Source organism: Sander lucioperca, chromosome 13 (assembly GCF_008315115.2).
Source record: "Sander lucioperca isolate FBNREF2018 chromosome 13, SLUC_FBN_1.2, whole genome shotgun sequence".
Classification (NCBI taxonomy): domain Eukaryota; kingdom Metazoa; phylum Chordata; class Actinopteri; order Perciformes; family Percidae; genus Sander; species Sander lucioperca.
This window is the reverse complement of record NC_050185.1, coordinates 19,377,096-19,403,436: the sequence shown is the minus strand read 5'-3', so window position 1 is coordinate 19,403,436 and position 26,341 is coordinate 19,377,096. Positions and strand designations below refer to the sequence as shown.

At 40.3% G+C, this 26,341-nt stretch overlaps 1 long non-coding RNA gene across 1 annotated transcript; it reads left to right on the top strand.

The window, feature by feature from the left end:
* The first annotated feature begins 3,833 nt into the window (after positions 1-3,833).
* LOC118493016 lies at positions 3,834-20,233 on the top strand. The gene is made up of 3 exons (XR_004894948.1): positions 3,834-3,845; positions 9,671-9,673; positions 20,132-20,233. It is a non-coding gene; the product is annotated as an uncharacterized LOC118493016 (long non-coding RNA).
* The last annotated feature ends 6,108 nt before the right edge of the window (positions 20,234-26,341 follow it).

Sequence of the window (26,341 nt, the reverse complement as noted above, 5' to 3'; positions counted from 1 at the left end):
GGGAGGGGTGATGAGGGTCCTTAATCATGCTGGTGGCTCTGCGAGCGCAGCCTTGGTGAAACAGCTCTAGCAGGAGGGGAAGGAGGGCACCAATGATTTTACTGGCTGTCTTCACAATCCTGTGAAACCCTTGTCCCTTGTGTTCATTGCAGCTGCCAAACCAGGAAGAGAGGCCGTAAGTTAGGGCCAATTCAATGGTGCCCTTGTAAAGGTGATGAGGTGTAGGGTACCTTTTTGAGTTTTCGGAGGGGGTAGAGCCGCTGCTGGACTTTCTTGATGATAGCTAAGGTGTTGATGGTGGAGGTCAGGTCATCTGGGTGAACCCCCAGGAACCTGATGGTGTTTACCCTCTCCACAGTAGCACAACCGATGGTCAGCAGCATGTGATGGGACTTTTCAGCCCTCCTCCTAAAGTCAATCACCATCTCTTTTGTTTTTTCCACTTTGGTTTTCAGTTTCGTTTTAGACACTTTTTTTAGACATCATGAAAAGCCACTGCTTTACGTTATAATACCAGTTGCCTTCAATAACCACCAGATATGGCTTGAAACATCTCTGTAGTGTCGTGGACAGAGTTTAGGATGATGTTCGTCGTCATGGTTTTTGCAGCCACTTTAAGATATAAGGAATATAGTGACAATTAGAAACCGTTGGACAGTTGCTTATGTAATAAAGTTTCTACCCATACATGCTCACCCGTGTTCTGCCAAATGCTTCTGTGGAGCTGCACTGTGCATGTGCATGAGAGTGATCGTACTGGACAGCTTCCAGGTGTTCATGCGTGTGTGAAAGTGTGGGCATGGAGCAGAGTGTTGCTCACCCTTATAGTGGTAGTTGGGGTAGTATGAGCATTTTTGAAGCAGTGGAATAAACAGTTTCTTTTCATGGTGCAAGGAAATCTATAGTATGTTAAAATAGATTAACAGCACTTGTTTACCTGACAAGGACCTCTTGTGCCCATGCTGCAAGAAGGAGGTACAGGTGGGTTGTTGTGTATACAAATCCTGGGACTTTAACACTGGAGTCCGCTATTTGCATCCTGTTTCTTACCAGCTGTCCACTTTAAACCAGACTTAGAACAACCCAAAATTGTTATGCCCAAACCTATATACAAAATGTAACCATAGTGGTTGCAGATCAGAAAATGTATAGGAATCATTTTAGTAATGGTTATATGGGTTTTTGGATTGGCATGGCATTGACAAACAATGTAATTCTGCCAATAGAATTTTCAGATTAGAAACACTCATATCAGTTGTTTTAGGCAACAACAAACAACCTATTTTGTCTTTTAATTTGAAAGGCTTATGGAGGAAATGCTCCTGGCTGAATAGTAAGCGATAACTTCCTTAAACTGGCCACAGATATTTTACATGACATACTAACTATAATCTCTCTCTGAAGTATGGAGAAGCAGGACTGACTGGAACGGTGATTGCTTGGTGTTGGCGTCTCCAAGACTCAGAAATTAAGGATGTGGAACCAAGCAATATACAGCATATGTTGTACAGTGAGGCTAACATCGGTGTCAGCCTGTCGTCCAAGTGAATTCTGGCAAACACCAGGGACAACACCAGAATCAGCACCTTGGACAGGGCCCGTGACACTATTGGCCGGCAATTTGAATTGCAATATCCTAAGTCTTTGGTAGGTACACAATAGTTAATTGAACTGAAATATAATGGGTCTCAGGAAGGTGCTCCTAACAAGTGTCTGCTCTATGATGCCACTAAACTCTTCTCTCATACCCTTAAAATCTGCAACAATAGCAAAGACATAATTACATGTAATTCTAAATGTCACAAATGGGCTTATAGCCTACCTACTTATCAACTTTAAGTGTTAACTTTCTTCTCTACAGTTATAACTGCATGGTGATTTATTAACATACCTGGGTTACATAACAGTCATTGTTATAGCTGTTTATAGTCTATCTATGGGGACATAACTGTGTGTGTGTGTGTGTGTGTGTGTGTGTGTGTGTGTGTGGTTAACCACACCGAAATAAAAAGTACAGAGCTCATCAAGACTCATAGTACTCAGAGGGAAATGCATCAAAGCATGAAATACACTAGAGAATCCACAAATACACATAAACAACAAATAGAGTTGATCTAAGCATAAAATAAGATTAAGAATAAAATAAATTGGAGCATAAAATATTACAACAGTATACATTTTATAATAGGAAAGTCATTATAAGCCTATAAGTATTAAATGTCTAACACATCATAGAAACTCTGTAAGCACTGTAGACAACAAAGAGCATCATAATATAAAACATTGTAAAGATGCAATGGAGTGTAAAATGAAATGTGCTGTGTTTGGCATTTGTGAAAAAACTGGCTCAGCATTGATTTGTTGAGCATAAGGGCAGGATCCTGTCCACCTGATGACTACAAAATGGATAACTAAAGAGTGAGATGGATACAGTTTTTCTACATCCATATTCATGTCAGTATTTAATATTCAGGGAAGTTTAGCATTGCTCTCTACTAAACAAGCATATGACCTTGTTGCCCCGGGGTGAGCTTCAAAGGCAGTCGCTGTACAAAACAGAGAGTACATGCTGCCTGAGAGGCTTGATAAAAGGCAGAAAAGTCACCTGTACTGCAGCATCCTCAAAACCATATACAAGTACACAAGCCCTTACAACTTTGAGGTGATGCAAGTTTGATTCAGGAGAATCAGGAGCAAATAACACATTTGTATTTCATGCTAAAGGTCAAGCGCACACTCACAAGCATTTGAGAAAGCAAAGAGTATTTGGAAATATATTTATATACACTCCACTTAGAGACGCCAGATGGTTGGTATTTGTCATATTGGATAAAAGTTGAATGAGTGAATGATTAGATGTATGCTGAATGTGTCATTAGTGAAGGGTTTGCCACCTTTCACATGGGTGGCAGTGAAGGTCAGGGGCCTCGACGGACCAGACCCGGGCAGCAGATGCTGGCTATGGGGACGTGGAATGTCACCTCTCTGTGGGGGAAGGAGCCGGAACTGGTGCGGGAGGTGGAGCGCTACCGGTTAGATCTGGTGGGGCGTACCTCTACGCACAGTCTCGGTTCTGGAACCATACTCCTGGATAGGGGTTGGACTCTTTTCTTCTCCAGAGTTGCCCAGGGTGTGAGGCGCCGGGCGGGTGTGGGGATACTCACAAGCCCCCGGCTGAGCGCCGCTACGTTGGAGTTTACCCCGGTGGACGAGAGGGTCGCCTCCCTACGCCTGCGGGTTGTGGGGGGGAAAACTCTGACTGTTGTTTGTGCATATGCACCAAACAAGAGTTCGGAGTATTCGGCCTTCTTGGAGACCTTGAGTGGAGTCCTGTATGGGGCTCCAGTGGGGGACTCCATAGTTCTGCTGGGGGACTTCAACGCGCACGTGGGCAATGATGGAGACACATGGAGAGGCGTGATTGGGAGGAATGGCCTCCCTGATCTAAACCAGAGTGGTTGTTTGTTGTTGGACTTCTGTGCTAGTCATGGATTGTCTATAACGAACACCATGTTCGAACATAGGGATGCTCATAAGTGTACTTGGTACCAGAGTACCCTAGGCCAAAGGTCAATGATCGATTTTATAATCGTTTCATCTGATCTAAGGCCGTATGTTTTGGACACTCGGGTGAAGAGAGGGGCAGAGCTGTCAACCGATCACCATCTGGTGGTGAGTTGGGTCAGGGGGTGGGGGAAGACTCTGGACAGACCTGGTAAGCCCAAACGGGTAGTGCGGGTAAATTGGGAACGTCTGGAGGAGGCCCCTGTCCAACAGACTTTCAACTCACACCTCCGGCGGAGCTTTTCATGCATCCCTGTGGAGGCTGGGGGCATTGAACCTGAGTGGACAATGTTCAAAGTTTCCATTGCTGAAGCTGCGGCGAGGAGCTGTGGTCTTAGGGTCTTAGGTGCCTCAAGGGGCGGTAACCCACGAACACCGTGGTGGACACCGGTGGTCAGGGAAGCCGTCCGACTGAAGAAGGAGTCTTTCCGGGATATGTTATCCCAGAGGACTCCGGAGGCAGTGGCAAGGTACCGAAGGACCCGAAGGGCTGCAGCCTCTGCCGTGAAAGAGGCAAAGCAGCGGGTGTGGGAGAAGTTCGGAGAAGACATGGAGAAGGACTTTCGGTCGGCACCAAGGTGCTTCTGGAAAACCGTTCGCCACCTCAGGAGGGGGAAGCGGGGAACCATCCAAGCTGTGTACAGTAAGGATGGGACGCTGTTGACCTCAACTGAGGAGGTAATAGGGCGGTGGAAGGAGCACTTTGAGGAACTCCTAAATCCGACTAATACGCCCTCTATGGTAGAGGCAGAGCTGGAGGATGATGGGGGATTGTCGTCAATTTCCCTGGTGGAAGTTGCTGAGGTAATTAAACAACTCCACAGTGGCAAAGCCCCAGGGATTGATGAGATCCGTCCAGAAATGCTTAAAGCTCTGGGTGTGGAGGGGTTGTCTTGGTTGACACGCCTCTTCAACATTGCATGGAAGTCTGGGACGGTGCCTAAGGAGTGGCAGACCGGGGTGGTGGTTCCCCTTTTCAAAAAGGGGGACCAGAGGGTGTGTGCCAATTATAGGGGTATCACACTTCTCAGCCTCCCTGGTAAAGTCTTCTCCAAGGTGCTGGAAAGGAGGGTTCGGTCGATAGTCGAACCTCAGGTTAAAGAGGAACAATGCGGATTCCGTCCTGGTCGTGGAACAACGGATCAGAACTTTACTCTCGCAAGGATCCTGGAGGGACCCTGGGAGTATGCCCAACCGGTCTACATGTGCTTTGTGGATCTGGAGAAGGCCTATGACCGGGTCCCCCGGGAGATACTGTGGGAGGTGCTGCGGGAGTATGGGGTGAGGGGGTCCCTTCTCAGGGCCATCCAATCTCTGTACAACCAAAGCGAGAGCTGTGTCCGGGTTCTCGGCAGTAAGTCGGACTCGTTTCAGGTGAGAGTTGGCCTCCGCCAGGGCTGCGCTTTGTCACCAATCCTGTTTGTAGTATTTATGGACAGGATATCGAGGCGTAGTCGGGGTGGAGAGGGGTTGCAGTTTGGTGGGCTGTGGATCTCATCGCTGCTTTTTGCAGATGATGTGGTCCTGATGGCATCATCGGCCTGTGAGCACTCACTGGATCGGTTCGCAGCCGAGTGTGAAGCGGCTGGGATGAGGATCAGCACCTCTAAATCGGAGGCCATGGTTCTCAGCAGGAAACCGATGGAGTGCCTTCTCCAGGTAGGGAATGAGTCCTTACCCCAAGTGAAGGAGTTCAAGTACCTTGGAGTCTTGTTCGCGAGTGAGGGAACAATGGAGCGGGAGATTGGTCAGAGAATCGGCGCAGCGGTGCGGTATTACATTCAATTTATCGCACCGTTGTGACGAAAAGAGAGCTGAGCCAGAAGGCAAAGCTCTCGATCTACCGGTCAGTTTTCGTTCCTACCCTCACCTATGGTCATGAAGGTTGGGTCATGACCGAAAGAACGAGATCCAGGGTACAAGCGGCCGAAATGGGTTTCCTCAGGAGGGTGGCTGGTGTCTCCCTTAGAGATAGGGTGAGAAGCTCAGTCATCCGTGAGGAGCTCGGAGTAGAGCTGCTGCTCCTTCGCGTCGAAAGGAGCCAGTTGAGGTGGTTCGGGCATCTGGTAAGGATGCCCCCTGGGCACCTCCCTAGGGAGGTGTTCCAGGCACGTCCAGCTGGGAGGAGGCCTCGGGGAAGACCCAGGACTAGGTGGAGGGATTATATCTCCAACCTGGCCTGGGAACGCCTCGGGATCCCCCAGTCGGAGCTGGTTAATGTGGCTCGGGAAAGGGAAGTTTGGGGTCCCCTGCTGGAGCTGCTACCCCCGCGACCCGAGACCGGATAAGCGGACGAAGATGGATGGATGGATGGATTGCCACCTTTCTAAAACTATTGCCACAAAGTGCTTCACAAGTCAATAAAAACAAAAGAGATGATGCATACACATTTATGCAGTAGAGCAGCAAATAGGAATCAATAAAAGGCGTGTTTAAAACATTGCGGACAAATCAAAAATACTTTATCTTTGCATTTACTTTCACATTATCTCAGCATCTTTTGCATCTGTGCTGGAATGTGCTCTTTCTGAACCTATTCAGTCAGTCAGGAGTGTTTGGCTGCGTTTCAGGTATGTTCAATGACTGTGACTCTTGTGACACTTCAAATTAATCATACAAATAAATAACCTCTTGACTTTATTAATGTTTATAAACATACTGTAGAAGCAACATTTCACTTTCAATCCTTCAAGTGTGTATTGGAAAACAAATAAATCAAAAGGGAAAAATATTTAGACAAATAATACAGCAGCTGTTTATGTCTTAACTACATTATGTTATGCATGCAGCATTCAAACGTCCAGAATATTGTTTTAACGTACCCCAGTCAAGTCAAAATATGCAAATATATTGTTTGTTATATATAATATGTTTGTTTTCTTCTAAACTATGACTGTGTTTTTCTCTGTCATGACTGCCAACTAATTTTATCTAACTATTAATTATTGTTTTATTTATTGGGCATTTCCACCTTTAATGGATAGGACAGCTGAGATAGGAAAGGGGAGAGAGGGGGGGGGAAGACATGCAGGAAACCGTCACAGGTCTCGGGCTCGAAACCCTGGACCTTCTGTGTCGAGGAATAAACCTCTACATATGTGCGCCCGCACTACCAACTGAGCTAACCCGGCCACTATTTAATTATTTTTAAATAATGAAGCAGCGTCTTTCTGAAGCTTATGTCAACCAGCCTGCTGTATGCAATTAGCAGTCTGTGCTTGCAACTTTAACACTGTAAAATAAAGTTTGCGATTACAAAACATGTATGATGGTAGAGGACAAACAGAATTTGGCTATCAAACCCATTGGGATGAAGAAATAATGCAATGTCTATTCATTTGTTTGAATGCTCATTAGCTGACTGCAAAGATAGCTTTTTTGGGATCATTTTACCTTTACAAACATGGGACAAGACTACTGGATATATTGCACAAGATAACAACACAATGTAATGACATGACTCAATGTTGCCAAAACACACAGTTTCTGTACATTTGTGCATTACTATGAATCTTTACTGGTGGGCGATTGTGAATGATATCCCTTATTAAAGCAATTAAAATCTAAACATGATGCCTTGAGCCTACCCTGTCTCCCAGAAATTATATTTATGTAATACTACTTTGCAACAACAAATACATTTAGAGAGAAACAGAATGCCGCTTGTATTATGTTACAACAACATAATGAGGAACACACAGTATTTGCAAAGTTGCACATTATTGCATATACTCTGAACAAATCTGGAAAACATGCACTGATAACGTCTTTCGTTTATTTTCCCTAATATAAGTAGCAAAAAAAAGCATGATACTCAAACAAGACATTCGTGGACTAAAGCAGATACATAAGTGTGGTTAATTGTTTATATGTAGTATGAGTATCTGTGTATGGACATATGTGCTCACTGAAATAGAAGCCTAGACTCAGGTGAGTGTCAGGGAAAGTGTGAGGTTCATCATACACCATCGGTTCATGTTGGGTTCTCTAATATCCTGAAAAAAAACATTATATTACAGCCTTAATGGATGCATATGATGCAAACACATACTGTGCAAGAGTGAAATACATCCACAGTGATATATACATATAATTTTGTTTACAAATACAGAGGGAAGGAATACATGAATCTTTTATACAAATGAGTAATATACTGTATAATATATATTCATGTTTTAAACAAGAATTATGAGAAGAGAACAGGAGGAGACAGGAAGCTGGTCTGGTGGATGTCCTCCAGAGATTTTTGAAGTTTATTCCCCCCTCAAAAATAGGTAATTGAGCACTGTAGTGGTTATGATCATATCAGTGACTATGTAACTACATGGAAACGGGCCAAATGATGTCTGTTCCTTGTAAACTAACAGCGTTACAGAAGACTAGCTGTAGTCTTGCGCTGAAGTCCCGTGGGAATTCAGTTGTAGCTGGAAAAGGTAAACAGCAGTGTGCAGATCGGAGCGTAGTGTATGAAGAGTGAAGAGCGGAGGTGTTCACAAGGAGAAGCTTGGAGTAACTATGGAGCTAGAGCTAGCCTTCTGTAACGCTGTTACTTCACAAGGAACAGACATAATTTGGCCCGTTTCCATGTAGTTACATAGTCACTGATATGATCATAACCACTACAGTGCTCAATTACTTATTTTTGAGGGGGGAATAAACTTCAAAAATTTGCCGCGAAAGCATGAACTGTCCTCTGGAGGACATCCACCAGAACAGCGGGCGCCCGTGGATTGTTGTCGGCCGCGGCAGGCGGGGAAGGCGGGAAGGAAGTAGAAGGATGCCGGTCGGGCCTGCTAGCCCAGCTAACGCAACTAATACACAGTTCGCCACTGCCGAGACTCCTATATTCACCAACGCCAGATTGGTCGCACACAAAATGGATATATATGCCACAAATACACAGAGAACTGCTGCTTGATGATTATTACCGAAGCCTGGCTGAACACACTCACTCATCCCAGACGGCAGCTAGCAGCTAACAGGGTAGGTGAATTTAAACAATGTCTGAGTTGAAAACGCATCTTGTTGTCATGTAAGGGCCCTGTTCATGTTGCACAGACATTTTAATTGCAATTTGTGTCTGTTAAGAGGCACAAAGGCACTATTTATGTTATGCCACCATAACTGCCGTTTTAGCTAAGTGGGAGCTCTCGGCATTAGCTGCAGTAGCTCCATGTTGCTACCACCGATTCGGCTCGTTTTTTTTCGCCATCGACAGCACTCACATACGTATAGCGATCAAGATTAACGTAAAAAATTGCCCGGAGTTCTCCTTTAAACTGCTAAACTGTAAATTGTTGGTCGATAAAAGCCAAAAGTAGGCAAAGCTAAGTTTGCCCTTGGTTTGTTTTGTTATGCAAGGCTTTGCATGTCTCTGTTTTTTTAGTATTAAGATAAGATAAGATAAATCACTTTGTGTAATACTTTATGGGCTCTGAAGATAAATAACAAAAACGGTTTCTCTGCTCTTTCTTTTAAATCTGTCTCACACAGTAATTACAGCCGCCTTATTTATCTAAGAATATCAGATAAATCTAATCCACCATGGCTCTATAATCCCCATTACTCTGAAGTGCTATTTGTTGCCAGAGATATCATCATACTGGAGTTATTTTACATTTAAAGGAGTGAATTCTGGGTCTGACTCTGTCATGATTGTATCTATCTCCAACTGCTTTCATATGTCCAAACACGACCCTGCAAACGGAGATATGCACGACATGATGCACTTGGAAAAATGTTTAATCACACATAATACATTATGGCACTTCAATGCAATAAAAACTATATATTTTGTATTGCACTTTCAATTCAATTCAATTCAATTTTATTTATAGTATCAAATCATAACAAGAGTTATCTCGAGACACTTTACAGATAGAGTAGGTCTAGACCACACTCTATAAAGCCCCAACAATTCCAATAGTTCCCCCAAGAGCAAGCATTAGCAGTGGCTATTGCGACAGTGGCGAGGAAAAACTCCCTTTTAGGAAGAAACCTCGGCAGACCCAGACCCTTGGTGGGCGGTGTCTGACGGTTGGGGTTATGACGGTACAGGATGTAGCGTGGCACAGCAGAGCATGGGTGGACGCGGTGGACGCAGCAGGACGTAGCCGGGCATTGCAGGGAATCGCAGAGCGTAGCAGGGTGTAGCAGGTCCAGCAGGGTGTAGCAGGTGTAGCTGCACCCAAGACCCAGGTCTTGGTGTCACCCTAATCCGAGGCGATGTTCTGGGCGAAGAAGAAACATAAGGACTCCGGGGAGTAAACTCCCCAGAGCTAGGTGAGTAACAAGCACTTCTGAGACAGGATGTGCATAAATGGAAACAAAAGAAAAGAGCGTGTCATAAGAAGGAACTTCCTCGGCAGTCTAGAATTATAACAGCATAACTAGGAGAGGCACTATATTATTGATTATATGATAGGTAAATCTGATGACTGTAAAGAGAAGCAGAGAAAAGCAGGGGTGCTGTGTCTGCAGCTATACATCCTGCCCCGCCGGTCTAGGCGTTCACTGCAACTCCTCACTCCCTAACTATAAGCTTTATCAAAGAGGAGAGTTTTCAGTTTAGTCTTAAATGTAGCGACGGTGTCTGCCCCCCGAACCCAGATTGGGAGCTGGTTCCACAGGAGAGGAGCCTGATAGCTCTCCCATTCTACTTTTAGAGACTCTAGGAACCACAAGTAACTCTGCATTCTGGGAGCGTAGTGCTCTAGTGGGACAATAAGGTACTAAGAGGTCCTCAAGATATGAAGGAGCTTGACCATTTAGAGCTTTATAGGTCAGAAGAAGGATTTTAAATTCAATCCTGGATTTTACAGGAAGCCAATGGAGAGAAGCTAATACAGGAGAAATATGATCTCTTTTCTTAGTTCTTGTCAGAACACGCGCTGCAGCATTCTGGATCAGCTGGAGAGTCTTAAGGGACTTATTTGAGCATCCTGATAATAAGGAATTACAGTAGTCCAGCCTGGAAGTAACGAATGCATGGACTAGTTTTTCTGCATCGTTTTGAGATAGGATGTTCCTAATTTTAGCAATGTTACGAAGGTGAAAAAAGGCTGTTCTAGAGGTTTGTTTTAGATGGGCGTTAAAGGATAGATCCTGATCAAAAATAACTCCTAGATTTCTGACAGTAGTACTGGAGGCCAGGGCAATGCCATCCAGAGTAATTATATCTTCGGCTAATGAGGTTCGTAGGTGTTTCGGGCCCAGCACAATAACTTCGGTTTTGTTTGAGTTTAACATCAGGAAATTGTAGGCCATCCATGATTTTATATCTTTAATGCAAGCTTGAAGTTTAGCTAGCTGGCTGGTTTCGTCTGGCTTGATTGACAGATATAATTGGGTGTCATCCGCATAACAGTGAAAGTTAATTGAGTGTTTCCTAATAATATTGCCTAGAGGAAGCATATATGAGGAGAATAGAATTGGTCCAAGCACTGAGCCTTGAGGAACGCCATGGTTAATTTTAGCGTAATTGGAGGGTTTATTGTTAACATTAACAAATTGTGATCGATCAGAGAAGTAGGACTTAAACCAGTTTAGTGTGATTCCTTTAATGCCAACTAAATGTTCCAGTCTCTGTAAGAGGATGGTATGGTCAATAGTATCGAATGTAGCACTAAGATCTAATAAGACAAGTACGGAGACAAGCCCTTTGTCTGATGCAGTTAGATGGTCGTTGGTAATTTTCACCAGTGCCGTCTCTGTGCTATGATGCTTTCTAAATCCTGACTGAAAGTCCTCAAATAAGCTATTGCTATGTAGAAAATCACATAACTGATTAGCGACTACTTTCTCAAGGATCGTGGAGAAATAGGTCTATAGTTGGCTAAGACCTCAGGATCGAGGGTGGGTTTTTTCAGTAGAGGTTTTATCACAGCTACTTTAAATGACTGCGGTACATAACCTGTCAATAAAGACATATTTATCATATCTAGCAATGAAGTGTTAACCACGGGTAACGCTTCTTTAAGTAGCCTCGTAGGGATGGGGTCCAAGAGACAGGTAGATGGCTTTGCTGAAGAGACCTTTAGCATTAATTGTTGAGGGTTTATAGGATAAAAGCAATCTAAGTATATGTCAGGTCTAGTCGTTCTTTCTAGCAGTCTGTCAGTTAAAGGTGACCCATTAGAGGTTGGGGGCAAGAGGTGATGAATAGTATCTCTAATTGTTATAATTTTATCGTTAAAGAAACTCATGAAGTCATCACTACTCAGAGCTATAGGAATAGATGGCTCAATAGAGCTGTGGCTATCTGTCAGCCTGGCTACAGTGCTGAAAAGAAACCTTGGGTTGTTCTTATTTTCTTCTATTAGTGATGAATAGTAGTCTGATCTGGCCTTTCTTAGGGTCTTCCTATAGGTTTTCAGACTGTCTTGCCAGTCTAAACGAGATTCTTCCAGTTTGGTGGAACGCCATTTACTTTCAAGTTTGCGCGAGATTTGCTTTAATTTACGAGTTTGGGAGTTATACCAAGGTGCTAGTTTCCTTTGCTTCATCGTCTTCTTTTTAAGGGGAGCAACAGAGTCTAAAGTAGTCCGTAGGCAGGCCGTAGCACCGTCTACGAAATTATCAATTTGAGAGGGACTAAAGTTTACATAAAGATCCTCTGTTATATTACGGCACGGTAATGAGTTTAGTGCTGTTGGAATATCTTCCTTGAATTTAGCACTGTCAGATAGGCTTCTAGCGTAGAAGCTTTTATCTAATTTCGTATAATCGGGTAGTAAGAATTCGAAAGTTATTAAGAAGTGGTCTGATAATAAAGGATTTTGCGGGAATACTATTACGTCTTCAATTTTGATGCCATATGCCAGCACAAGGTCAAGGGTGTGGTTAAAACAGTGCGTGGCCTCGTGCACACTCTGACTGAAACCAATTGAATCTAGTAGTGAGTTGAAAGCAGTACTAAGGCTATTGCTGTCAACGTCCACATGGATATTAAAATCACCTACAATAAGTACTTTGTCTGATTTTAGGACTACACATGATAAAAACTCTGAGAATTCAGAGAATATGGACCTGGTGCTCGGTAGACAACAACAAATATAATAGGCTGTACTGTTTTCCATGTTGGATGCTGAAGATTAAGAACGAGATTTTCAAAAGAGTTATAATTTAGTTTAGGTTTAGGATTAATTAACAGGTTTGAGTCAAATATGGCTGCAACTCCCCCTCCTCGGCCTGAGCCTCTAGAAATTTGAGTAATAATATGAGTGGGAGGAGTGGCTTCATTTAGACTGACATACTCTTCATGGCCCAGCCATGTTTCAGTTAGACAGAATAGATCAATTTGATTATCGGATATCAATTTGTTTACTAGTATTGCTTTAGAAGACAGAGATCTGATATTTAGTAGACCGCATCTAATTTTCCTATCCTGTTCTATCATTGCAGTGGTAGTTGTAATTCCAATTAGGTTGTTCAGAAATAAAGTTTCATAAGAAAACTGTCCCTAACTGTGTTAGTGTGGGTACCCATTTGTTGCTGTGAATGCTCTATGTGCTCAGTGCTCGATGAGTTCGGGCCAAGACAATTGTAGATAAGCCCTGCATAGACATCCTGACCTTAACTCCACTGACGCTGTAGAAAAGCCTGCCCACACACACATTTACATTTCTACTAACAGGCCCACACAGCCCCATCTGATCCAATTGGTTTTGCTTATGTTGGAAAAAACACAAAAACCGAACAAACTTTAGAGACCATGTCAGAAGGCTAAAGTGCTTTTAGCTGTTTCGAAGGGCCACAATCAAAGTGTGATAAAATGAGGATAATGGCGCACACTTTCAGGCAGTCAGTTAGACAGATGTGTGAGGAATGAAAAAAAGAGAGCTTGAAAGAGAAGTTCAAACCCTTCGACATTGGAAAGATGTGGGAGGAGACGTTGTATGGCCGTTCAACAAGCACTCCTGTTGGATTATACTGGCACCTTTATACACACTGGACGGTGTCGCCCAATTGTTTAAATGTCAAATTTGACATACTTTTTTAACAAGATGGGTCCTTCTGGTGCTAAACTTACATCTGCTATTTACAGAACAGTCCTTTTGCATGTAGAATCATTGTATATTTGCCCAAATATGTTGAGAATTCAGTGTTTTGCCTATTATACAGCAGGTATATCTTTTATGCAATAAATGCTTTTATATAATTATGCTGCTTTATGCAATAAATGCAATTATATTGCAAGTATATGCAATATTGTGTGGACAATAACTCTCTTTGTCCATTGCAAAATGACATTTGCTTAAAAATACATAAATAATTACCTACGAAAATTAATAATATATCATATTTCACTATCACACAAAATATCCTTTAATAAGGTGATCCTGCCATCCCGTCTTAAAGTATGTGATACCATGACATTTCCTAAAGACATGTTAAAATGTTTGATAGAGTGAAACCTGTGAGCTACAGTTGTGCTGGTACTGTGACATTTATCAAACGCACCGTTTAGCAAAAAGGCGGTCTACTTAAATTTCCAATGAAACGCCCACTCTTGTGCTCTGCTATGGAGGTGTTTTTACATTTAAAGAACGGGCCCGGGGCCCTGTTGCTTGTATAGCATTTCATAAGCAAGCTAGCCTGACTAATTGTGTTTGCATACTTTCACATATTAGCTGTTGGCCTCAAACAGCACACCAAGCGAGTAGAGGAGCTTTTCTGTCCAGCTTTTGGCAGCTCGGCTACCAAATACTAAAAGGATTACTCTCAACTGAGACACCAGAGATCACGGCTTCACTTCACCACGCCACTGTAAGTTTAGTACCTTTCGGTACACGATCCGTTCTGCACATGCGCAAGATAATACTGTTTTACCGAGGATACGACCTGCACGATCTGTTCCACGTTAGCCTATGGCTAGCCTCCACTGGGAAGCTAACGTTAGTTTAGCTAACAGCTAATTCGGCTAACCGCTAGCTGACAGCATAGACTGTATATATTAGTGGACAGAGCATGAGTGACGTCACCCATTGGTTTGTGGAGATCAGTTATCCGTCGTCGAGTTTGCGTTTATGGGCGCAGCCATCCTGGTTGCGGATGTGACGTTTTTAGACGAGAGGGCGGAGTGAGGGAGGAGCCATAGACTGTTGGGCGGTGTCTGACTGTTTTTTTTTTTTGGAGTTGGCAACGCTGCCTACACTCTACGTTACCTTCCACACGTTCACTGGCAATCTGGATGCAACTGCTGCTGAAAGCTAGCATACATAATTCGAGGTAAGATATAGCTTCGCTAGGTTTTAAATATATCTTTGTCCAATAGTTATATTACATATAAGATGAGTCACATTGTAAAGTAAATGTATCTGAAGTTACCATGTAAATTGTCTGTAACGTTAGCTAGCCACTGGTAAAACATGCTAACGTTAATTTTCTGCAAATCGAAGTTTACGTTGCCCTAATTTAAACGTAGTGTCAGCGAAATGCAAAACGGGGATTGTTAATGCTTATCATTATCTAACACTAAGTATTAGCAGATGTATAACCAAGTTTCTTAGAACGTTTGGTTAACTGTAATAACCATAATGCACTGATAATGTCTTGCTACTGTTTGCTCCATCAGTCTATGGTTGGCGCATTTAGCCTTTACATGCTTTAAAGAGCTAACATTAGCAGAAATAAGCTCATTTAACTAAATTAAAGTTACACTAAAGAACAATAGACTGTTGTTGATTCATCTGTATTCTCCCCCGATAATTAATGAAGTACAGTTACATGCTAGTGTGCATATATATTTAACTATGAGGGGCTCAAATGGAAATTGATGACTCTTTCTTTCAGAAATAGGAGTGTGGAGAGACACGATGGCATGTGCACCCACCCAATACCTCAGAAGTAAGTCCATCTTCTCTGGCATCACCCAGAGATGCAGGTGGAGGGCTGTTAACAATCCGGGGAAGATCGACAAGGCTCGCAAGGTTTTTTTTTTCCACTGTGCATTACAGACAACCAAAAGACTGTCACACTATGCTCACTTTAATTGTAAAGGCAGCTTTTATTTCTTTACCCAGGCATTTGGACTTGACTGAACAGAGTGCTGCACAAGTGTTTTAAGCTTTATATGTTAAGCTATATTTTTATATTGTGGTTTGTAATGTCAACCATTTCTACTGTAATTAACAATGTGACACTAGTGATTCAACTACCCTTTTTTTCATATGCAGACATGTCTTACCTTGATCCCACAGCAGTGTTTTATGTGTGGAATGTACACCGGATTGTAAAAGGTGAACTACATTATTTAATTCATCAATTTAACCCCTAACCCTAACATAATCTTAAAAATATTGCCAGTGTTATTTGTGGTTTATGTAGTTTTTGAAGTTAATGCCCATTTCAATGTGAAATAAAGGTCTTTCTAAAGCTACATTTGTTTTTCTGAAGCAACTATAGGAACATACACAATATTGTAGTCATACAAGAAGACATTGGTAATTTGATAAAATTTGTAATTGATTAAAAGTCTATTTTGGCTTTAATCAACAAAAATATGATTTCTGAAATGTTACCATACTTGAATGTTGACAAAGAAGGATCAGGGAAATGTAGTTTGTGCTTTTCTTGTGTGTCTTTATGTACTTGTCAATTTTAATCACCATGAAAACACTTCACCAAAATCCTTTTAGATTAATTTATAGACATATTTATTTTGACATACATAGTCAAGTGTTTAGTAGGTAATTGAAAATGCACTAGGTGCTGTTTAATCTGTGTAAGGTTATTGCAAATTCATTATAACAAAAGTATTATCACAAATTGTTGGTTGATTGTGGTAGATGAGAGGCAGCTGGAACCCAGACTCCCACACTCTGGATTCCAGTCCTGCAATACGAGACAGACAGAGAGAGGGAGGGAGGAGAGACAGACAGACAGAGAGAGGGAGGGAGGGAGGAGAGACAGACAGACGGAGAGACAGACAGACAGAGAGAGGGAGGGAGGAGAGACAGAGAAGCTACCTAGGAGCAGCAGGCCTAACAGTAACACAAGAGGACACATCTATTACAGGACTCACATTTTGAACCTCTAAATACCAATGACTGCTAAAATGCTAAAAGTTGGTCTGTCCTTTCAGCAGAAGAAGCTGAACCGAAAATGATTTTCTGGCATCATTATAATCAGAACACATTTGAGAACTTTGGATGTGGTCAATGCAATCTGTTTTCCACAACAAGATGAATGGCACCAAAATACGCTGCTCTATACACCAGGTCTTCCCTCTGGCTCTGGTCATTCAGTTTTCAGTGTGGACACCTTTGTAAAAGACAAACATGTAGTTAAGGCATGGTAGATCACAATGAATTATATTAATATATGAGCTTGTACATGAAGGCATGCTTCAGTTGAGGACATGCAGTATTAAGTAAACATACTCCTACATGTCAAATTTATCTTTGACAATGTGTATTGTACGCAACACTTTTTTAGTGATATGTACATTTTAGTAATAAACAGAATTTGTAAATATAGATTGTAACATGTATGTGACTCATCTTAAAACAGACTATGTGCTGACAGAAGGTCTTCAAATAGATTAGCAGACACAACTACAGTAAGTGGAAGAAAGACCTCAGTGTAACAGCATCAACAACAGTGGTTAATAACTCCTGCAGCATGCTTGTTAGGTACATTAACAGTCTGAAATAATGTATTTAGAATTTTGAAAAAAGAATATTGAACCTGGTGCTTTATACATTTGGCTGCAGAACTGAAGATTTTTGAAGATAGAACACTTATGTAACTTTACAATAATAAATATATTTTTTCATGTGCGACATTTTATTGCAAAAACGGATATTCTGGCCTACTGCCCCGTCCGTCGACGCGCTCCAGCGCGGCTTTGTCCGAGGTGAGGGTGACGGTGATGCTGTGTGGGTGTCTGTGCCTGTCCTTCGGGCGCCTCCGGGTAACGTTGCCCAACTCTCGGGCGGGGTACATATATTTCAGTATATTCAAGTAAAAGCATCTCCGCTTGTCCCGTGCGAATGCCCCACACAAAACTCAGATGTGAGGGGGTACTTCCTAAATCACACGCGGTCCCAAAATGATTCTAATCCCGTGCGAATAGGGTTTATATGAATTTGCACTATAACGTTAGCTATATCAGGCTTTGACTTTAAGCTAACATTACCTTATATGCGCATCGTAGCAATAACATCACATATGGTTAAAAACAGATTACCGGCGAGACCGTTGTGCATACCTACTGTATACGACTGTAACGTTAAATATATTCATTTTAATCCGTTTATACGGTCTGGTCTGCATAACGTTATTAGTTAGCCCGCTAGCTTGGTTAGCAAGGTGCAATCTAGCTAGCTAACTGATATTCATTGGGATGCTAACGTTGGCTAACGAAAAACGGTATTAAAACAAAATGTAACGTTACTTACCGGAAAAACTGAACTGCCGACTCCTTTGAGTGTCTTGTCGTACAACCGAACGTTGAACAAGACATTATTAGGCGACCAACTGTCACAGTCACGAAGACGAAAGCTGGTCAACCCCCAAAGTGAAGTTTACGTGCCATGGATAAGCTTTGCTAAACCTCTGTCATGATTGACAGGCCGCGAACTGTCACATCATAGCCACGCCCTAAAACATCCCCGCTTTATCGCCGATTTTAAAATCAACGAGACCATAATTCAAAAAATTAACATCATTCTGTGTTGCAGAAGACTTAAAACTAGCGATTGAGAATATAAACTCTTAATTGAAATGTTTACTGAGGTAATAAATCAAGTGAGAAGTGGGTCATTTCGCCATAGACTTCTATAGAAATGGACCTCCTTTTTGCAACCGCACGTTTCGCCCCCTGCTGGAATTCAGATAGAATGCAGGTTTAAGGCACTTCCGCATTTGCCGCATTTTGCTGAACCGGATGCGCTGTCCACTAATATATACAGTCTATGGCTGACAGCTAGATTCAGTCTAAAATAACGTTAACTCAAACGTAATGGGAAAAGCAGGCTACAGCTAAATTAAGACTTCACAGTAATAACAATAAAGACAAGTATTGAGTGATTGTATTTTAAATGAGCACAAGTAAAGTAGAACTGACGTAACAGCTGTTATATATGTTAGGTGTTTGTTATATATGTCAACGTTTATTTTCAAGTTTTATTTTGAGGGTCTTTTAAAGTTATTACATGCTGTCTCAGCTAGCAGTTAGCCGAATTAGCTGTTAGCTAAACTAACGTTAGCTTGGCTGTCGACCGGAAGCGTGGAACAGATCGTGCAGTGTCGTAAATCCTCGTGCAACCGCGCATGCGCGAACATTTTGCGCATGTGCAGAACGGATCGTGCAGGCAGAACGGATCGTGTACCGACAGTACCTGTTGCTTGTGCTAACATAGCTAATGTTTTTGGCTCTGTGGTGATTAGCTAATAGTTTGCGCTTGTTAAGCTATGCGACTGAAGCTCGTTTGTGAGCAAACTCTATTTCTGCTTGTTGTGTGTTGCCGATTTACTGCAGTAGTCTGTGTTATTTTTGCAATGGTAAATTAGCTTCCTAGCTTAACGTTACTGTTTGTTTTGGTTATTATCTAGCATGTGCATTATGATGCTTTAAGTAACATTACTATTGATTTACTTGGTGATAAAATATGAATATGACTGTTTGAGAATCATGATTTTGCACATATTTCCCTCCAGGTTGTTGAATTGTTTTATTGGGGTTTCCTGTTAGAAAATTGGCTCTGTAGTAGAGGAAGGAATACTGTATTGACTTGCAAACTTGACTATATGTTTTATAAGTTTTTTTTTTTCTTTAAAAGAACTAACAATAGTTTTGTTGTTCAGCTGCTATAAGTTTTATTGTTATCTCTCTTTCTTTGTGCTGTTTTATCACTCTTTGAGGGACAGCAGGAAATCAGTTTTTAACTCAGTCAGGCCCACAACTGGAAATGCTTTTCATTGTACTATGTACTATTCTTCATATCTTAATCTAAATGGCATCTACAAACAGCTGCCATGTTTTGATAATCATCTACTGCATATCAACACTATGACTTGTCAGCTATTAGTCTCGCATTGCAGCCAGACCTATAGATATCCATAGCGCTGTGGAGTAAGGTCTGGCTACACTGCAGATGCATTCTAGAATAGAAGAAAAAAAACTCTTTGGGTTGTTTGCATTTCCTTAAAGCCCATGTTGCAGGTTAACCACCACTGTTGATTAATGGGTACATAAAGCACTCAATATATGTATATAATTTTAAAAATGTCTCCAAATGGTGTTAAAGGCCAGTTTTTGTTGTTTTTGGTATTAGCAGGTTTTTTTAACGCAATTCTGTGATGACGTAACTTTGGGAAGACGTGGTCAGCCCATAGACTGGTAATATCAACAGTCTATGGGCTGAGGCTAGTACTAAATTTTTTTTTTTTTACTGTCAGTGAATAGCACCGAGTGAAAGTCAACGTTTTCTTTATATTTAGTGACAGTGATCATGTCGTTAGTTCAGATAAGTACCGGTAAACTTATCTAGATCTAGAAATAAAAGGCATCATGCTAGCTATGGGCTAACTTGCCAGTCCCACCTGTGAAATCCCCCCCAAGCGGGTTTTGGTCTGTCGTCTCCTCAACGTGACGTAATGCAATGCGTTGTGGGGGAAAGGAGAATCATTGCATACCGCTGTAAAATAGTACCTACTTTTTCGTGATACCCCACAACATCAAATACAATGGATAACAGTTTAAATGTTTATTACCAACAAGCAAATTCGTTGGAAAATGAACCCTGCAACACAGACTTTAAACCAATCACAATCATCTTGGGCAGCGATAAGTTCCGGACGCAATGACAGTGGCTCGGCAAAATAGTCTCGGGAAGGAGCTTGTTTTGGTGGAACATTTGCACCCTGCAAAAGAAAAAGCGACATACAATATTAAATGAAGTTAACTGTTCACACAATATAGTAACGTTTGTAAAATTTGAATTAGCTGGATACCTTGTTAAACCCTTTTTGCTCTTACCAGTGTATCCCCACCAATCGGTCCCAAAACGTCCCAGTTAGATAGTAAATGCCATAAACATATTCTTTTGTAAATCTTTACAATCATTCCCTGAAAGAACCAAGCAGGCCTGCCTTGGTGCACGATCCAAATGTTCTTCAAAACTTGCCATTTTCAGCATGTAGCTTGCTAGCTCAAAGTTTGTTGTTTCCTGTAGCAAAAGGCGGCAACACACAGAAAGCAGAAGGTGAGGGGCAAAGCCTGGCATCAGGCTTTATCCTGGAAATGAACTTCTGTTGATCCAGACTAGTCAGCTACAGGTCATGAAATCTAGTGATTTTAATATGCATAATTTATTATCTACTGGCGTGTCTTTGCTTGCTGTTTCATATCAGGTGGATTGCTTGGAGCATGTTTATGCAGTTTTTGGGGTTTTGTTTATTATCATCACATCCTTATATCTGCTGTTCTGAGTTGATGTTTGCTTTTTGGGAAATAATGAGGTGAGACTGCTGGTGATTTTATTTAAAAAAAATATTGATGCATATATAGTAGATGACATAAGGTACGCATATGAGCACTTCTTATGGGTGCTCCACTACCTTTGATTATCTCAGTCATAAAGAAAATAATAACAAAAACACAATAAAAAGTAAAAAAAAATAAATAAATAGAACTGTGATGAGCATCACTGAAGCAAACCTCAGAGGTCAGAGTCTGGTTTTCTGCAATCAATCATATTGTATAGCCTAGATTTAAAAGTGAACTCACTTTCTATTTCATTTATCAGTTTAAACAAACAGTCAAGTTCAATTTTGTTTAGCATTTTTCAAAACAATAGGGTACATTCTACTTCATACCGGTGCCTCCGCTGAGGCTGAATGATTATCCAGCCTTCAAAGCCTTGTAGCGGCTTTTGTTTATCATTTATCTTCGGTTGTGAGGAAACCACATGGAAATACAAAGCTGTTTAGCAGGAGATCTTTGAGATTATCTTATATTGACTTTCCCATATAAATATGAATTCAACATAAAATGATTTTGTAGGCGAAAGTTTATGGTGCTGTTGAACTGTATTGCATTATACAGTGAGGTGTTTCTGTTATTTTGCATACCCAAATTCATATATATGGGGATGGACAAAATAATACACCTGCCAGTACACCACAAACCTCCAAAAGTATCATAAAGCCATATAAAACAATGGCATTTGTATAATTGCAGGCTGTTGTGTTAGACTGCATTAGTTTGAGCTAAGTGTACCTAATAAAGAGGCAACTGAGTGTAGATCAGATTTTGTCCACGTCACCCACTGCTTTCATACCATAGCATACTATGAAACAATCTTAAACTAATAGGCCTAGAATTTTATAACTAAGTTAAATCCAAATTGCTGTACAGAATTCTTGATGCTCCTGCTATAATTCGTGTCCGTGTGTCAAGTTATATGTGTGATTTGTAATCTCTTTGCTCACTTAAAATTCCCACTACAAGACTATCAAAATCACCAGTTTGCTGTACTGTACTGTTCACACTACACAACTTGCTGTCTTGTTGTCTTCTTTTCACTCTACCTGACTAACCTGCAACAGGGGCTCACAAACTACAAGATCTTTCACCAGGAGGAATCCTAGAGTCAAGTTTCCAAACTATGTTTTTGTCACGAAAACACACGCGAGAAGTGAGTTCACGCATTTCTCTCGTGCCTCTGCACACACAAGAGCAGAACCAATGCCAATTTGCCTCAGATATGGGGCTTTTGTTGGGGAGCGGAAAATCAGGGCCATTAGTTTCTGGTAGGCAGCCCACCTTTCCTCTGTTCAAAAGTCAGTCTCAGCAGGTCTGAAAAGGCAGGCACTGATAGCATTATGAAAAGAACAGAATTATGCAGAAAGAAATACGTTTTGTTTGTGAATTTAGAAAATTGCGTTTTTAAAGGTCATACAGTACAAACTGTCATTTAGTGTTGAAGAAACACATAATGTAATATTATGACCATGGCAAAACAACTCAAGACGTGTACATGTGTGTACCGTGTGCATGTATATGAGCGGCGCTCTGGGTTGGATGTATTGTGTGCTCACACACCTTTTCTCACAATGACTTTTGTTGGCTGTCATGTGCAATAAGAGCTAGTGACATCGGTCCACAGGCGCTACAAGCCATGAGCTCGCTGACAATCCATGTGCAGCACTGCTGTGTGCCCGTGTCTGCTGTCTGTGCGGATCTGCCATCAACATGTAACATGAAAGAAAATGTCAGATGTCAACAGCGCCAACAAGGACATTGTGACACATTTCTGTTTCATTGGTCACAGTGAGCTGCAAATGCATGGATGTTATGTAATGGAAAATTTCACCTAGCACACTACTGTAAATCTGAGAGTTTCACTGCATTTCATATTGTCTTTGTGTCGTACCCACTTTACTTTAACATGCCACAGGCTATTTCTGCTTCCATTTGTACTTTCTTACTCCGTATGCATTTGGACATTAGTGTTACCTTGTCTGGCTTAGCTGCTGGAGATGCAGTTATTAAAAGATGGTTTAGCTGATGTCAGGGAAATACAAATCTGTGCATCAACCAACCTAATTTAGAAGAAAGAAGTAATGGATAGGTCTATAGTGGCTGCTGGTTGAATTGTCACAGAAAATGGTGATTCTAAGAATTGGGTCAAAGACGAATAAGGATTTAAAATTTGAAAATAAATGAAAGTGTCAAAAAATGCCAACTCAAGCAATTTCTATTTTCATTAGAGTGTTCTATTTACATCTCAACAACAGGAATTTAATTTCGAAATGCAATTAAATTTTTTTTGATGAATCGTGATTTATTCCATGAAAAAAGTCCTTCATGGGTAACGGGAATGGATTTAAAAAATATTTAAATGTCTACCTTTTTAGCATATAAATGTTTAGGCATATCCATAGTTACAGCTAATCAAACGCACACAAAAAACTAAGTTTTTAACACAATATGATATATTTGGGTATTTATAATTAAATGGGCTCATCGTTTGATTTTGGTCACACAATATTCCATGCCAAAAACAGAAAAATTATGAAAGAAGTCTTAAAATGCTTTACAGTAAAGGTTATCAGGTTATTATTGTATACTCAACTGAGGAAAACATGATTGTGTAATATACCATGAAAATCTGAGTTTACACTTGACTGTGTCATTGTTACTCGGGATGACATCCTGTTAGCCAGGAATGACATAATGCAAAAATGCCATAAAAGATTAAAGAAATACATATTTTAATACATTTATTATAACATTATCAACAAAATGCTTGAAACGTGATAAATACTAATAAAAAAACTATTTTCATTAACATGTCCAATCTGGATAACATAATGGACATGTCCTGGGTAACAGAAGATCTTCGTTATCCAGGAAGGACAAAAACATGACTTTCCCACCCAAACTCTGTCAAACATGGCATACTCAGCTAAACTATATCTTAGCCTTTAAAACATTAATGCCATATTTCACATGAAATAGGCATTTTTTGAAATATCAAAACATCAAATATGTTTTATTAGCGTTATCCAGAAAGACACATGATTTTTGGACATAGTTCACCAGTGACCGAAAAAAGCAAAATAAAAACTTTTTTAAGAGAGAATTACTAAACTCTCCAGATGTTTTGGGGTCCTCCAAAATCTTCTTTATGATGTAATATCATATTTCATGACTATGCAATTGCATTATGGGTAATTTATGGATTTTAAGGTCTGTTACCCAGGAAGGACATTAGGGAAATCCAAAAGTAAGGACAAAAGTATTTCTTGAGTAACATTTTAAATAAGGGTAGGATTGTTACTATATTTGTAGGTATCACTGCAAACATCGACACAATTATGCCAAAGTAGATAATTAATGCTCTTATTATTATTTTTGACATTTTTGTCACATTTTTATACTTAGATTTTAAGCCTGGACGTTACCCAGGAGGGACAGTTTGGTACTTCTGAGCTCAATAGCTCTTTGAATTTTATTTTTTTGCAATAAATACCTATTAAAGTGAGTAAAGAGGGGAGAGTTGAGTAATATAATGTAGTTTTTTAAAATTAATATTTATCTTTTGCATTATGAATATGCTTTGGACACCATAATTGACATGCCACGTCTTTGACCCATGATCCAACCCTGGAGGCTTTCGGAGGAAATGCTGAATGTATTTGGTTGACAGTTGCAGAAATATAACCCAAACACATTGGCTCAACTCAATAGAAAAGAAAAAGTTGATAGCAGAAAGCATCAGTGTCCTCATTGTTGCAGTGATAGATGTCAAGAAGTACTGATACTGTAGTCGAAGGCACCTTGCACACTTTTTCACAGCCACTCAGTTGATAAGGGGTATCTTATAATGCTTGTTGCTTTGAAATAATTCAGCTGCTGCAGGTTGTGTCCAAGTGGTTTTGCAAGTTAAAAACCATCCGTAATGTTGTCTTTGTGTCCACATGCATGAATACCTTTCCTTCCCCTTTCCAAGGGAGTGAGCGTGAAGTGTGTTATGCAAGCATGCCCTAAAAAAAGCACAGCTGTAGGTATCTCTCTATTTAATACACAGACTGAGGTGAGAGCTGACATTTTCGATAGTATCATCTTGCACATTTCCAATTTAAATTCAGTTTGGTTATTAATTACATTTTTGTGTTTGTTTTAAACAAGATTTTGCAGTCCAGCTGAGCATTTAATTCATCCAGCTTTGTGTTGTCAGTTCTGTTGAATTTGGACAATAAAACATGAGTCCTGTTCTTCAGCAACTCAAATACAAACAGAGGGCAATAATTCAGTTTATTACGATTCTGAGTAACTCTTTATAATTATCATCAATAATAAATGGTAAATTGATAGTTAATTCAACTTTAGTTAACAGTTATTTTAATGTTAACAAATAATTAAATGAAAATAGTTTGCTAATTATTAGTACGTCTATAATTTGTTATTATAACAGTTTATTGTTACACACAGCATTTATGTATTATAAGTATGTGTATGATTGTAGTATGTAGTATGATTACCAAATGATTTGTAAACCTTTTTAAGAAATTGTTTGTAAACAGTCAATAAACATTATTAGGATGGCTATTATAAAGTTAAAGTAACTGATGATTACAATACCTAAAGCAACTGATGATTACAATACCTAAAGGTTATAATGAATACTTTGTAAAGCATCTATTAACAATATTTAGATAGTTATCCGTGCTCAAATAATCATCTTTTATAGATCACTAAAACAAATTTGTTGGGGCAAAATTAAACCACCTTTATAAACCATTTATTAATCATTAACTTATTATTATACGCATTAGTTGCAACTTTATAATAGCATCCAAATAATGTTTAAATATGGTTTACAAAACAGTTATTAGCCATTGACAAAGTATTAACTATCTATCTAAATGTACTAATTATTGTATATTACACTGCACTAATGATAAAATAGCATATACTATACCATTACTAACAATAAGTAAACAGTAAAATAACTATTAACTTAAGTTTAATTAACTATTAATTTACAATTTATTAATAATGGTTATTATAAAGCGTTACCCTAAAGGGTAATGTTTCTTGATATTTAGATTTAAAAGTGTTCCACACTGTATGACAATATTATATTCTGTATCTGCTTCTTCAACCCAACATGCCATGCAGTGCCATTACATTAAGTTGAAATATTCTACGTGTCTCTGCATCATTTTTCATTTAAAACAGCCTGACATATTTGGTATCTCTGGAAATAGTGGGGTCTCACTTAGAATTTCAAGTTTTCTAATGCAGATTTGAACATTTGGT